This window comes from Scylla paramamosain, chromosome 9 (assembly GCF_035594125.1).
Source record: "Scylla paramamosain isolate STU-SP2022 chromosome 9, ASM3559412v1, whole genome shotgun sequence".
Classification (NCBI taxonomy): domain Eukaryota; kingdom Metazoa; phylum Arthropoda; class Malacostraca; order Decapoda; family Portunidae; genus Scylla; species Scylla paramamosain.
The window spans coordinates 14,352,501-14,364,863 of NC_087159.1; the positions used below are offsets into that span (position 1 = coordinate 14,352,501).

The 12,363-nt window shown below is 39.9% G+C and overlaps 1 long non-coding RNA gene across 4 annotated transcripts in view; it reads left to right on the forward strand.

Annotated features, from left to right (window-relative positions):
• Positions 1-7,041, forward strand: part of LOC135103653 (uncharacterized) — a 121,114-nt gene extending 114,073 nt beyond the window's left edge. The window contains exons 5-6 of one of the 4 annotated variants that reach the window (XR_010270151.1): positions 4,302-4,587; positions 6,918-7,041. This is a non-coding gene — a long non-coding RNA (uncharacterized LOC135103653). Of the gene's footprint in view, positions 1-4,233; positions 4,961-6,917 lie in introns of those variants that run through there. The other 3 variants (XR_010270152.1, XR_010270153.1, XR_010270150.1) reach the window with 3 other exon arrangements.
• Positions 7,042-12,363: the final 5,322 nt, after the last annotated feature.

Below are 12,363 nucleotides of genomic sequence, written 5' to 3' on the forward strand. Positions count from 1 at the left end.
CGCTTCTTCCTCCTGCTACTCCGCCTCCTCTTCCTCCTCCATCACCTACCCAACCTCCCTCCTCCTCCTCCTCCTCCTCCTCCCACTCCAACGTATCAAACTTATTATGACCGGGAGAGGCTTTGTACACTCACCTGAATAGCGATAACACACCTTATTTACATAGTATTGAATGTTAACTTTATCGAGCACGGACATCAGTGATTAAGTGGTGTACAGAAACTCGAGGTATGCAGGAGTACTTCATTGCTCTAACGTAACAAAGTTCTGTTCATCTTGAGTTTCTCTACACCACTTAATCACCAAACTGCCTTACTTCGCTACATCTAACAGTCGTATTACATTATATAGTTAGAGAAACTCATTAAAGAAGAAAACCAATTACTTTTTTTTTGTGTGTGTGTGCTTTAAGAGACCCATTACCTCATTTTCAGTCGAGCTCTGCAAAGACTCGCGCATTCTGGAAAAGGTTTCTCTCTCGACCTGTGCGAGAAGGAAGCGGCCATTAGCAGGAGCAGGAGCTAATTAATCAGCGTCGTTCAGCCCAGCGCCCCTGGAGACGCTGCTTCGCCTAATGTTGAAAGTTGTGATCGGAGGGCGTCGCCTGGGCCTGCCTGGCTCATTAATATTCCGGTGTTAAGTCAGCAGTTACGGAGATGCCTATTTCCGTGTGTGTGTGTGTGTGTGTGTGTGTGTGTGTGTGTGTGTGCTGTCGCGCGAGCGAGCGAGCGAGAGAGAGAGAGAGAGAGAGAGAGAGAGAGAGAGAGAGAGAGAGAGAGAGAGAGAGAGAGAGAGAGAGAGAGAGAGAGAGAGAGAGAGGGTGGGGGGTAAGGGGGGGCACGTTTACTATTTTCAAACTTAAACTCCTAGGGACAGTAATAATAGGGTTAAAGCTCTTTTTTTTTTTTTTTTGCTGTTGTTGTTGTTGTTATTGTTTTGACGTCACAGAAGCACAACGTAATTCAACACATTTTTTTTTCTGTTCCATTCTCATCCTCAGCAGGTCTCAGTCAAGGGAAGACGCAAGGTGCTATTTCAAACTTGAGAACAAAGGTAGCAAACAACATCCAGCAAAGGTTAAAGACTAAACCTGAGAATCAAGCCACTCCGGTGTGTTACTTAAGTCGCGAGAGCTTCCTTGACCTTTCTTGTTTACCAGAGTAAAATGTCAGGTGTCCCTCCTCTAACTAGATGGTCAGTAATTGTCTGCAGTCTTTCACATTATTCCTCTGGAATTACCAACAGAGAAGCGGTGTGAAAGAAGGTTACAGCAACTCTTTCCTAGACGTAAATTGCAGGTAAAGTGTGACTGGGACATTCTCCATGTTGTCTAGATGCAAGGAGGAAGTACCCGCCTGAAAGCTTCGGTTACTCCTTCAATAAATGTAATGCCTCTGTGCACTTTACTCACATTGCTCTTGTATTTTCTCCACGACGTCTTACTTGCACCGTGTCCTGATCTATTCCCAGCAGTTAAAGGGTAAAGTTTGGTTTGCTGGCGTGTCTGAGTGCAATAATTTTCACCTTCACTAATGTTTCATCACCGAGTCTGGAACTAATTAGCAAGCGTGGTAATCCTCGAGTCGGGAGGAGAACAGGATGTAAGAATGACAAATGTTCCGCAGCACTTCGCTCTCTCTCTCGTTCCTCGGTTGCAAGATATGGACCAATTACTACATTCGTAACTCGGAAACCACCCACACTCATTTTTCATTTAGCGTTCCAAATGGCACATATAATCTCTAATTTTACTTTGCTGCCTGTAATGACGTCGGTACTGCCTCGATTAAGCCGTTTAATACCCACCTGGACGTAGGAATCTCTCGTCGTCGTTTAATTAAACCAAATCTTTCATTTCTATATCCACAAAAATTGAAATTACACGCGAGCACACCCACACCCTGCCACCTCCCACCCACACACAGGAGGAGGTTGTGCGTGGGGTGTAGACCAGTGCACGAGGGATTAAGTGACAAAAGAAATGAAGGCAAGAGTGAAGGAAATGGTTGGTGGTCTTGGCGGAATAATCGGTCCAGAAGAAACTGAGGCAACTGAGGGAGAGACGCGAAAATTTTAAGGGAGAAAGTGTAGAAAGGAATTTTCATCAGAGTGAGGGTATGTGGAAAAGAAAAAAAAGAATGGTGAGGGAGGAAGCTTATTCTAGAAAACGTAGGGCCTTTAAACTGTAAGTGTGAATACCAGAGAGAGAGAGAGAGAGAGAGAGAGAGAGAGAGAGAGAGAGAGAGAGAGAGAGAGAGAGAGAGAGAGAGAGAGATTTAGGGATGAGAAACAAGATAAAAGAAGCCTGTAATATGAGAAGATAATAAAAGGGAAAATTCATGTAAGGCAAGATAAGTAATGAAAAAGAGAAATTATTATTATTATTATTATTATTATTATTATTATTATTTTTATTGTTTTTCATAATCAGTTTTATTGTGGAACCTGCAATGCTTTCCCCTTTCCTCTCCTTATTCTCCCTCCCTCCCTCCCTCCACATCCCTCTCCAGTGGTATGAAAGGGCGGGCTTGTCCTCCGGTGTCCTAAAGCAGAAATAGGAGTAAACTGAATGTTCCCTCTGCAATGTATTGAATTACTTGGGAAATTTGTTCCTTATTGCTTTGCTCGCTTCTCTTTTCTGTTATCTCGCGAAAAAAGAAAAAAAGTAATTAAATGCATCTACACGCGCACGCACACACACACACACACACACACACACACACACACACACACACACACACACACACACACACACACACACACACACACACACACACACACACACACACACACACACACACACACCGAATTCTGGATCAGATCTGAAGTCTTTGGGCGAACTTCTTTACATTGTAGCCCTTGTTCACTTAGCAGTGGTCAGGTACCTGGTGTAAGTCGGGAACTGTGACCCGCTGCTAGGTAGGAAAAACAAACTCTGAAATGAAAAATACACACGAGGTGGCCTGACCATCACGGGCCTAGTCCACTAGGTTGGTCGACGCCATTTGGCAGCCATAGTATCAGATTGTAAGATACTTCCTTAGGGTTAATGTGTACTTAAGATGTAGTAAGTACGTTGGTATATAAAGCTAATATGTAACATGTGGATTTTCAGCTATAAGGCTCCAAGATTTATAAACCGAATATTATTATTATTATTATTATTATTATTATTATTATTATTATTATTATTATTATTATTATCATTATTATTATTATTATTATTATTATTTCTATTAATATTATAATTATTATTATTATTATTATTATTATTATATTATTATTATTATTATTATATTATTATTATTATTATTATTATTATTATTATTATTATTATTATTATTATTATTATTATTATGCTTATTATTATTATTATTACATCCCGCCATGTTCTCTATAAACGTCAGGTCGGCGTCATGTCCAGAGGTGAAATTAGCGCTTGAAACCTATTTACTACCTGAAAATTATAGGAAGTAATTTCTTTTTAACCATTATACGAATGATTTAATCGCTTTCCCGGAGCGTAGTGATTATTATTAGCTTTAGGGGTGTATTAGACTTCATTAGACTTTATTATACTTCGAAAATTGTCTTTTATTACTTTTGTGACAGTTTTATTTCCTTTGCATGTTTTTCACGAATTACGCTTCGCTGACTGTGCATGTATTCCTTTTATTTATTTATTTTTTATTTATTTTTTATTTTTTTCAGCGTGGACGTGTTTGTTTCCGCCACTTGTTTTCTGTTTCTTCCTCTAGTTTTATTATTTTTAACATGGAAAAGTTTGTCAGTCGCTTTATTTCCTTGACCTCCGCTTCGGTATAGTTTCATGCACTGTCAACTGTCTGGGCTTCTTTCTTTTGCGTTTTGTCATTTAAGAGAGTGTTTTATCTCTGAAATCCCAAAATACATCAAATTTCCCTGAACTCAGACCAAGCGCTCAAAATTTCCTCTCAGGTCCTATTTATCAAGATTGTTCTCAGCTCGAAAGTTTTAAACTGACTCCCTTTCAAAATGTTCCTCCTTTTCTTAAAAAGTTTCCTCTACCTGCTCACTCCCTTTCAAAATGTTCCTCCATTTCTTAAAAAGTTTCCTCTACCTGCACTCTCCCTCTCTCTTTCTCTCTTTCCTCGGCAGGAGAGTGAAAAGGAGCAGACAAAGGTGGATTTCACGGTGCGTCTCTCACTTCGCTATCTCCATGAGACATCTCCCAAAAAGCCTCTCTTTTAACAGGTCTTCCAAACAATGAAATCGCACGAGAGAATCCGTTTTGCCAACCAGGCGTGTGGAACTCTTTGCAGCAATGTTCCCAGCGAGGCGAGGCAGGTTGGCAGGGAAGCATCATCGGAGGGCGGGACTTGGTGAGGCAGCGATGCGTGCTGGATGTGTGTGGGTCGCCTTCGTGTGCAGGTGGATGAGGAGCGTTCAGGGAGCATGCTGGTGGAGGGCCAGTGAAGGGCGCTTGTACGTTCGTCAAAGCGCATGTCGACACACAGATACCGGGTCTTGATTTTTGGAGCAGAATGAGAAATTGTTGCATATCCCAAGACTTACTCAAGTGGATGAGTGTTGCATTGTCAGCCACTGGTGTGTGTGTGTGTTTGTCCTCCTTTTTTTACGTCTTTTTTTTTAAACGAAAAATGTATTATCACACAATACAACATCAAATCCATGCAATCAATGAATGCTGGAGAGGTTATCAGACTTGCAGTGTGTCTAAACCAAGCATTGTGTTCTGCTCTTGACGCATGCAAGCCGCTAACTTCCTGTGTTCACGAGACACTAGCAACACTCAAAAACTACAGTATTTATCGCCCGTTTGATTTTGAACCTGCGTCTACCTTTCATTTTTTTTTTTTAGTGTCGTTCTTCACTACCTAACAGGCACCTGTATTTGTCAGTGTGTTCTCATGTTTGATATGTTGTTTATTAAAGACTCTGAGTTTGTTTCTCCCTCGAAGGTCTTTGCTTTCTCGGTCTTTTTATTACCGTCATGAAATGGGCCTTCTCTAATATTTCATGCTGCCTGTAATATTTCATGGTTTCTTCTCGGAGCACCGCCCAGTACCATCCACTGACTTACATATAATCTCTATGGTCTACTTGAATTCTCATTATTTTCTTCAGCCCGTGATGAAATGACACTTCAAAGAAACCGGAAATAATAATATGTTCTGTGGCCTTAACTGAGTCGTTCGGTAAATGTTACAGAGGCACCTTGCAAAACACACACACACACACACACACACACACACACAGACACACACACACACACACACACACACACACACACACACACACACACACACACACACACACACACACACACGCAGGCAGGCAGGCAGTGAGGCAGACACTCAAACAAACAGAAACACAAATACACACAGTCACACAAAGGGAAAGTTTACGAGTAATTGAATTAAGTAATCACCTTGCACATTTTCTATACAATTTCATGGTTCCCGGACAATGAGACGAAAAGTGTGTGCTGGGAGCGGTGTTTCCGGAAAAAGGTTACTTGGGGCGTAATGGAGCCGCGCCGTAAAGAACTGCCGGGGAAAAAATATCCTTTGGTGCGCACGTTCGCTGTTTTAATGTTTTCCTTCCTCCCTCCCAAATGAACCGCTATTGAAATTGAAGCAGAATTATTATCTTGGATGGACACACACACACACACACTTCGAAGTTAAATCTTTCTCAGCGCTTTTATTTATTCATTGCCTGCAGTCTTTTCACATCCAGATAACATATAAAGGTAGTGCAGTAGAAGTTTCTGGTGGAGTGGTTGTCTGATATTGGTATCATATTTTATTCTTTTTGTATATATATATATATATATATATATATATATATATATATATATATATATATATATATATATATATATATATATATATATATATATATATATATATATATATATATATATATATATATATATATATATATATATATATATATATATATATATATATATATATATATATATATATATATATATATAAGGCTCAGTATCAGGTAAACTTTATTGATACGGAAGGTATCTTATATATATAAAGTTGTATTTGGTACTTGTGGTAGTTACACTTTACAACTTTATGTACAAAAAAGTGAATTAATAGTTTCAACCGGTAAGCATCAAAGTAGACATCACCTTTGATCAGAGTTATCAGACTATTATAGTTCAATTTAAATAATGATGCAATATCGCAATTTTCAGCTATTAAAATAGGTAACTGATCAGCCTTGATCCCCGTATTAAAGTTTAATTAATCAGGTATCATAATGGTATTAATCACTTTTTAGTCAGGCACCCAGATTACTACAGGCATTATAATTATGCTGATGTGTTAATGCTTTTCACGAATTTTAATAATTCGAAAATGCTCATAGTATTTTCAGGTACACCAAAATTAATGAGATTGAAATAAGCTGTTACTAGTATTACATTGACCCAGCTCGTGAGTTACGGAAGTGCAAAAAGAAATTAACCTGAACTGAATTAATACTAAAACTGAATTGGCTGACACGAAGCTGACTTTTTTTTTTTACTATTTGAAGGATTGATTTACTCTGAAACTGGAGTGAACGATGAGGAAGGCTCGTGGCGTCGAGTGTTTTATGCTGTGGTGATGTGGTGTCTGAATAATGGCACGATGTTGTTTTTTTGGTCTAGATCTTAGATTTCTTATTGTATCTTCTCTATAGCAGCTATTCTCGTAATAACAATAGCAGGAGTTTTAGTAACAGAATTTATTTGCTACCGTTAAAGAAGCATAATTTATTATTCATCACTTCACTTTTTTTGTGCCACGCCATCCCATCCGTGCCCTGACTGTAATAATCTGTGGTGTTGTCTGACTTATTGTTTTTGTAAATTTCAATTCTTTGTTTCATTTATTGAATTTGCTTCACAGATCCTCCATTTCCCTGGCAGATCGTGACGGGAGTTTGTATCGATGCAAAAAATACTGAACACACCTGAACGTGACACATGTTCCTGTCAACTTGAGTCGAAGTAAAATTTATCATCCCAAGCACTGCCAGCGTTTCCTTTTGTTCAGTGTTTCGTTCTGTGCCGCCCAGCCCCCCCTCGTCATCCGCCGCGGTCTGCAGGACTCCGCGAGTTGGTGTCCATGATTCACACACCGGTAAACTCCAACCTCCAAACACTGTATGACAGACTAGCAAGCACAGGTGTTGGGACAGTCTGAGGGAGGATGACGAAGATAAGGTCAAAGTATATCCGCTTGTATATTTCTCTCGTACGTGTATCCCCGAGAGGGTTTGGGCGCAACTCTCCCGCTTTCAGGTTACCAAGTTTCATTGCAAAGGCTCCATTTTGGCCGTGTACATTATTGCACCACGCCTGTGACATCACACGCTCAAAAGTGAATAACTGTATTACTCGGGGATGTACTGCGCCTTTTTTTTTATGAGAGTGGAGGGGAGAGCATTGGTGGTGGTGGTGGTGGTGGTGGTGGTGGTGGTGGGTCAGGGGAGCGAGAGCACTACGCAGTCTATACAATTACCTGACATTTTTAGTGATGATATAAAGGGTGTTGCAGAACTAGGGTGGAAATTAATTCCTGTGATAATGTGAGTGCATCAGGCAGTCAGTGGTGCCACGTTAACAAGTCATTCGATGATTTATTTCGTTATGAAATGCACGTGTGCTTTTCAGCCGTGATGACAACTGACCAGGACTGGCGGACGGACAGACGTGCGAGACGGACTGACAGCAATCTCTTGTGTATCAGTATGAGATGCGGGAAATAAAAGTTTGCATTAATGTTTAGCAATGGCACTATAATTTTGAACAGAAGCACTTTAAAATGTGCTCAGAAATATGAAAATTATGAATCTAGGAAATTACCAAATCTGTGAAAAGAGTCGCGTGCAAACAGCCTCGATAAGGACAATAGTGAAGTCCTGCTTCAACTGATGAACATTTATTTGGACAACACTCAAGGTTATTCCGCCATTGCCGTCTCTTCAGTCATGTTCTTTATTACCCACTTCTTATTTCCTCCTTTCAGCGCTCCCTCTCTTCTATCATCTCATCTCAGTTTTCTGTTTTCACCTCTTCTTCCGCCTCCTCTCCTTTCATTTCCTTCAATCTTCTCATTTCTATCACCTTTCTTCCTTTTCTCTTTCCACCTCGTCTTTCCTCCTCTCACGTCCTTTCTCTTCCTGTTTCATCAGGTCAACGACCCTTCTGTCCCTCACCTCCATCATCACCACTACCTCCTCTTGCCTCCCCCCACACGTGTTCTTCCATTATACACTCCCACATTAACTTCCTGCGGCCTCAGACAGACGCTCGTATGTAATTTTGAAAACGCTGAACAAGACGACAAAAACGGAAATAATTGACCGAGATTTCAGCCCTGCGAGTTTCAAGAGTGGCAGGGGAAAAAAAAAGTGATGAAAAAAGTGAGTAAATGCACGCGATAATCGATGAGTCTGGATCATGAGACAAGAAAAAAATCCTGAAAGAAATACGAGACCACGAGAAGTTTCCTTGTTTTCCTTCATTAGACAATAGGAGAAATGAAAAAAAAATCTGAGAAACAAGGAACTAGGAAAACGAAAAAAAAGAGATAGAAAAAAATAATAAACCATCCATGATGTTGGGGAGCGGAAAGAAGAAAAATACCATTATTTCTAAGGAGAGAGAGAGAGAGAGAGAGAGAGAGAGAGAGAGAGATGGAAGGAAAAAGCACAAGCGATAATGAAAATCAAGACCAAAAATAAAATATAAATGAGACGGGAGAATAAAATGACGTAGGAAGAAGGCGAAGCAAAGAGAAAAGGAAAATAAACACACACACACACACACACACACACACACACACAAACACACACATACACACACATACGCACAGGTAGAATCTCATCTTTATTATAGGACGAATATTTTTCCCTTGCTGCATACGCTTAGAGGAAACGCATTATCTTCACTCCCATTCAGAACCCAACACAAAATGCATAGTTAATTTTGCACAGATACCGGACCGGCTGCCTGTGCCTGATTAAATCTGATGCGTCTGGAAAGCTGAGGCGGAGGAGGAAGAGGAAAAGGAGGAAAAGGAGGAGGAGGAGGAGGTGGAGACAAGAGAAAACACGAGGCGGTTCAGAATGAGGAAGTGAAAGGAGAGGCAGAGAGAAATTTTACCCAGGGAAGTGATAGAATGGAAAGGAGAGAGAGAGAGAGAGAGAGAGAGAGAGAGAGAGAGAGAGAGAGAGAGAGAGAGAGAGAGAGAGAGAGATCAGGTGAGGAAAGTGATGACAGAAAAGAATGGAAAAGACGGAGAGAGAAAAGGGAATAGGAAAACATGAAAAGTAGGAGAGAGTGTGTGGCAAGAGGGAGAAGTAAAACACGAATGAGGGAGAGATTATGGAGAAAAAGAGAGGTTAAAAAAGTAAAAGTAAAAAAAGACAGGAATAAAGGATGAGAGAGAGAGAGAGAGAGAGAGAGAGAGAGAGAGAGAGAGAGAGAGGTGGGTGGTTTGGAGAAAGGTGAATTGAAAAGTGAGACAATCGGAAGTAATTTCAACACCGTTCCGTTGTGTCTGTGTGGAAGTTCAGATATTTTTGTTGATTTTTTTGTTATCTTACTCAAGTCATATCCTTTATTGGGTGGTGGGAAGAGTGGTGCGGTTCTCTCTCTCTCTCTCTCTCTCTCTCTCTCTCTCTCTCTCTCTCTCTCTCTCTCTCTCTCTCTCTCTCTCTCTCTCTCTCTCTCTCAATCTCGCAAAATCAACCCTTCTTTCCCTTCCCCCATCCCCCCCATACACAACACACACACACACACACACACACACACACACACACACACACACACACACACACACACACACACACACACACACACACACACACACACAGAGAGAGAGAGAGAGAGAGAGAGAGAGAGAGAGAGAGAGAGAGAGAGAGAGAGAGAGAGAGAGAGAGAGAGAGAGAGAGAGAGAGAGAGAGAGAGAGAGAGAGAGAGAGAGAGAGAGAGAGAGAGAGAGAGAGAGAGAGGTTGGTTGGTTGGTTGTTATCTCTCTTTATTTTATGAAATCCCTCTGCCCACTTTCCTAAATTCTATCCACCTGTCAGGCACATTACAGCCTTCTCCTCCTCTGGTTTCATATTCTCTCTCTCTCTCTCTCTCTCTCTCTCTCTCTCTCTCTCTCTCTCTCTCTCTCTCTCTCTCTCTCTCTCTCTCTCTCTCTCTCTCTCTCTCTCTCTCTCTCTCTCTCTATATATATATATATATATATATATATATATATATATATATATATATATATATATATATATATATATATATATATATATATATATATATATATATATATATATATATATTCTTTTTATGTAGGAAGAACACTGGCCAAGGGCAACAAAAATCCAATAAAAAATAATGCCCACTGAAATGCCAGTCCCATAAAAGGGTCAAAGCAGTAGTTAAAAACTGATGAATAAGTGTCTTGAAACCTCCCTCTTGAAGGAATTCAAGTCATAGGAAGGTGGAAATACAGAAGCAGGCAAGGAGTTCCAGAGTTTACCAGAGAAAGGGATGAATGATTGAGAATACTGGTTAACTCTTGCGTTAGAGAGGTGGACAGAATAGGGGTGTGAGAAAAAAAGAAAGTCTTGTGCAGCGAGGCCGCGGGAGGAGGGAAGGCATGCAGTTAGCAAGATCAGAAGAGCAGTTGGCATGAAAATAGCGGTAGAAGACAGCTAGAGATGCAACATTGCAGCGGTGAGAGAGAGGCTGAAGACAGTCAGTTAGAGGAGAGGAGTTGATGAGACGAAAAGCTTTTGATTCCACCCTGTCTAGAAGAGCAGTGTGAGTGGAAACCCCCCAGACATGTGAAGCATACTCCATATTTTTTTTTTTTTTTTTTTTCATATTCCTATTGACCACTTTTTTTTTTTTTTGTACACAGCACAATATACGTTAAAACATAAAATGGTCCACATAATATAGAAACTAACACAAACGTGCACAAACCTATCTAATAAGGAAAAGCTCCATGTTAAAACACTTAACATTAACGCACTCTACATAAATTTTTAAAGAAATAAAGTCTAAAAACATAAAATAACTTCTGAAACACAGTAATAAAGCTAATAAAAAACAAAGTTAATTTTGAAACTAAATATAAAATCTTAAATAAAACTGGTAAGAATTTCATGAACTATGATACAGACTGTGGCAACGTCAGTCCTCTCTATGAATAAGTTTTCTGAGGTTGAGAAGTGGTATCGCTGACGTATATTTAAAGTTCTGGCACAATCTTCCACTACATGTCGTTCAGTTTGTACATGGACGGATAAGGGCCTTGTGCAGAGTTAGCAGTTGGGGAGGATATATATATATATATATATATATATATATATATATATATATATATATATATATATATATATATATATATATATATATATATATATATATATATATATATATATATATATATATCCATTCCTCACCTGTCTCACCCAGCTATGGTATTTTGCCCCCTTTGCTCTTTTCTCTCCTGTCTCGCTTTCAAGTTCTCCTCAATTTTACTCTCTTACTCTCTCTCTCTTCTTCCCTCCTTCCCTCTCTTCTTACTCTTTTCCCTCCATCTTCCTCCTGTTCTTTATTTTTTTTTCCTTTTTGTCTTATTTCTCTTCTAGTTTCTCCTCCTCCTCCTCCTCCTCCTCCTCCTCCTCCTCCTCCTTTTCGTTTCATTTCTCTCCCTCCTCGTCCTATATGCGAGGATCAAAGACAGGCTTACTAGTAAAAGACAACGAATCCCCTGCTTCTCTTCCTTTCTGTTTCTTTCATTTCATTTTTGTTCCTCCTCCTCCTCCTCCTCTTCCTCCTCTTCCTCCTCTTCCTCCTCTTCTCTTTCCCGCGCGTGATCAGATTATATACTTGCTTAGATATTAAAAACAAATTGTATTGCAAAGTTAAAAACATTATTAGCTGTCTTTACTTTTATTATTATTTATTTATTTATTTACTTATTTTTACTTAGAGGTTACTATAGAGTTCATTAACCTTAACATACATAGACATAAAAAAAACGATAGACTGAAAATCTCACGTTGCATGGACGAGAGTAAATGGGAGACCGTGTTTTTTTTTCTTTTTATTAATTGAATCCTTCCTCCTGTTCCTCCTTTCCTCCTCACTCTCTCCGTCCTTCCTGTTTTTCTTGCCTCGAAGCCCTGACGAAAACAAAACAAAATTAAATTCCTGTAACCCTCCTATGGCGGCAAGGGTTGGGTTCCTGTTGGCCTGTGCTGTGCTGGGCTGGGCAGGGGTGGGCTGGGATGGGCTGGGCTGGGTTGGGTTGGGTGGATTTGCAGTCATCC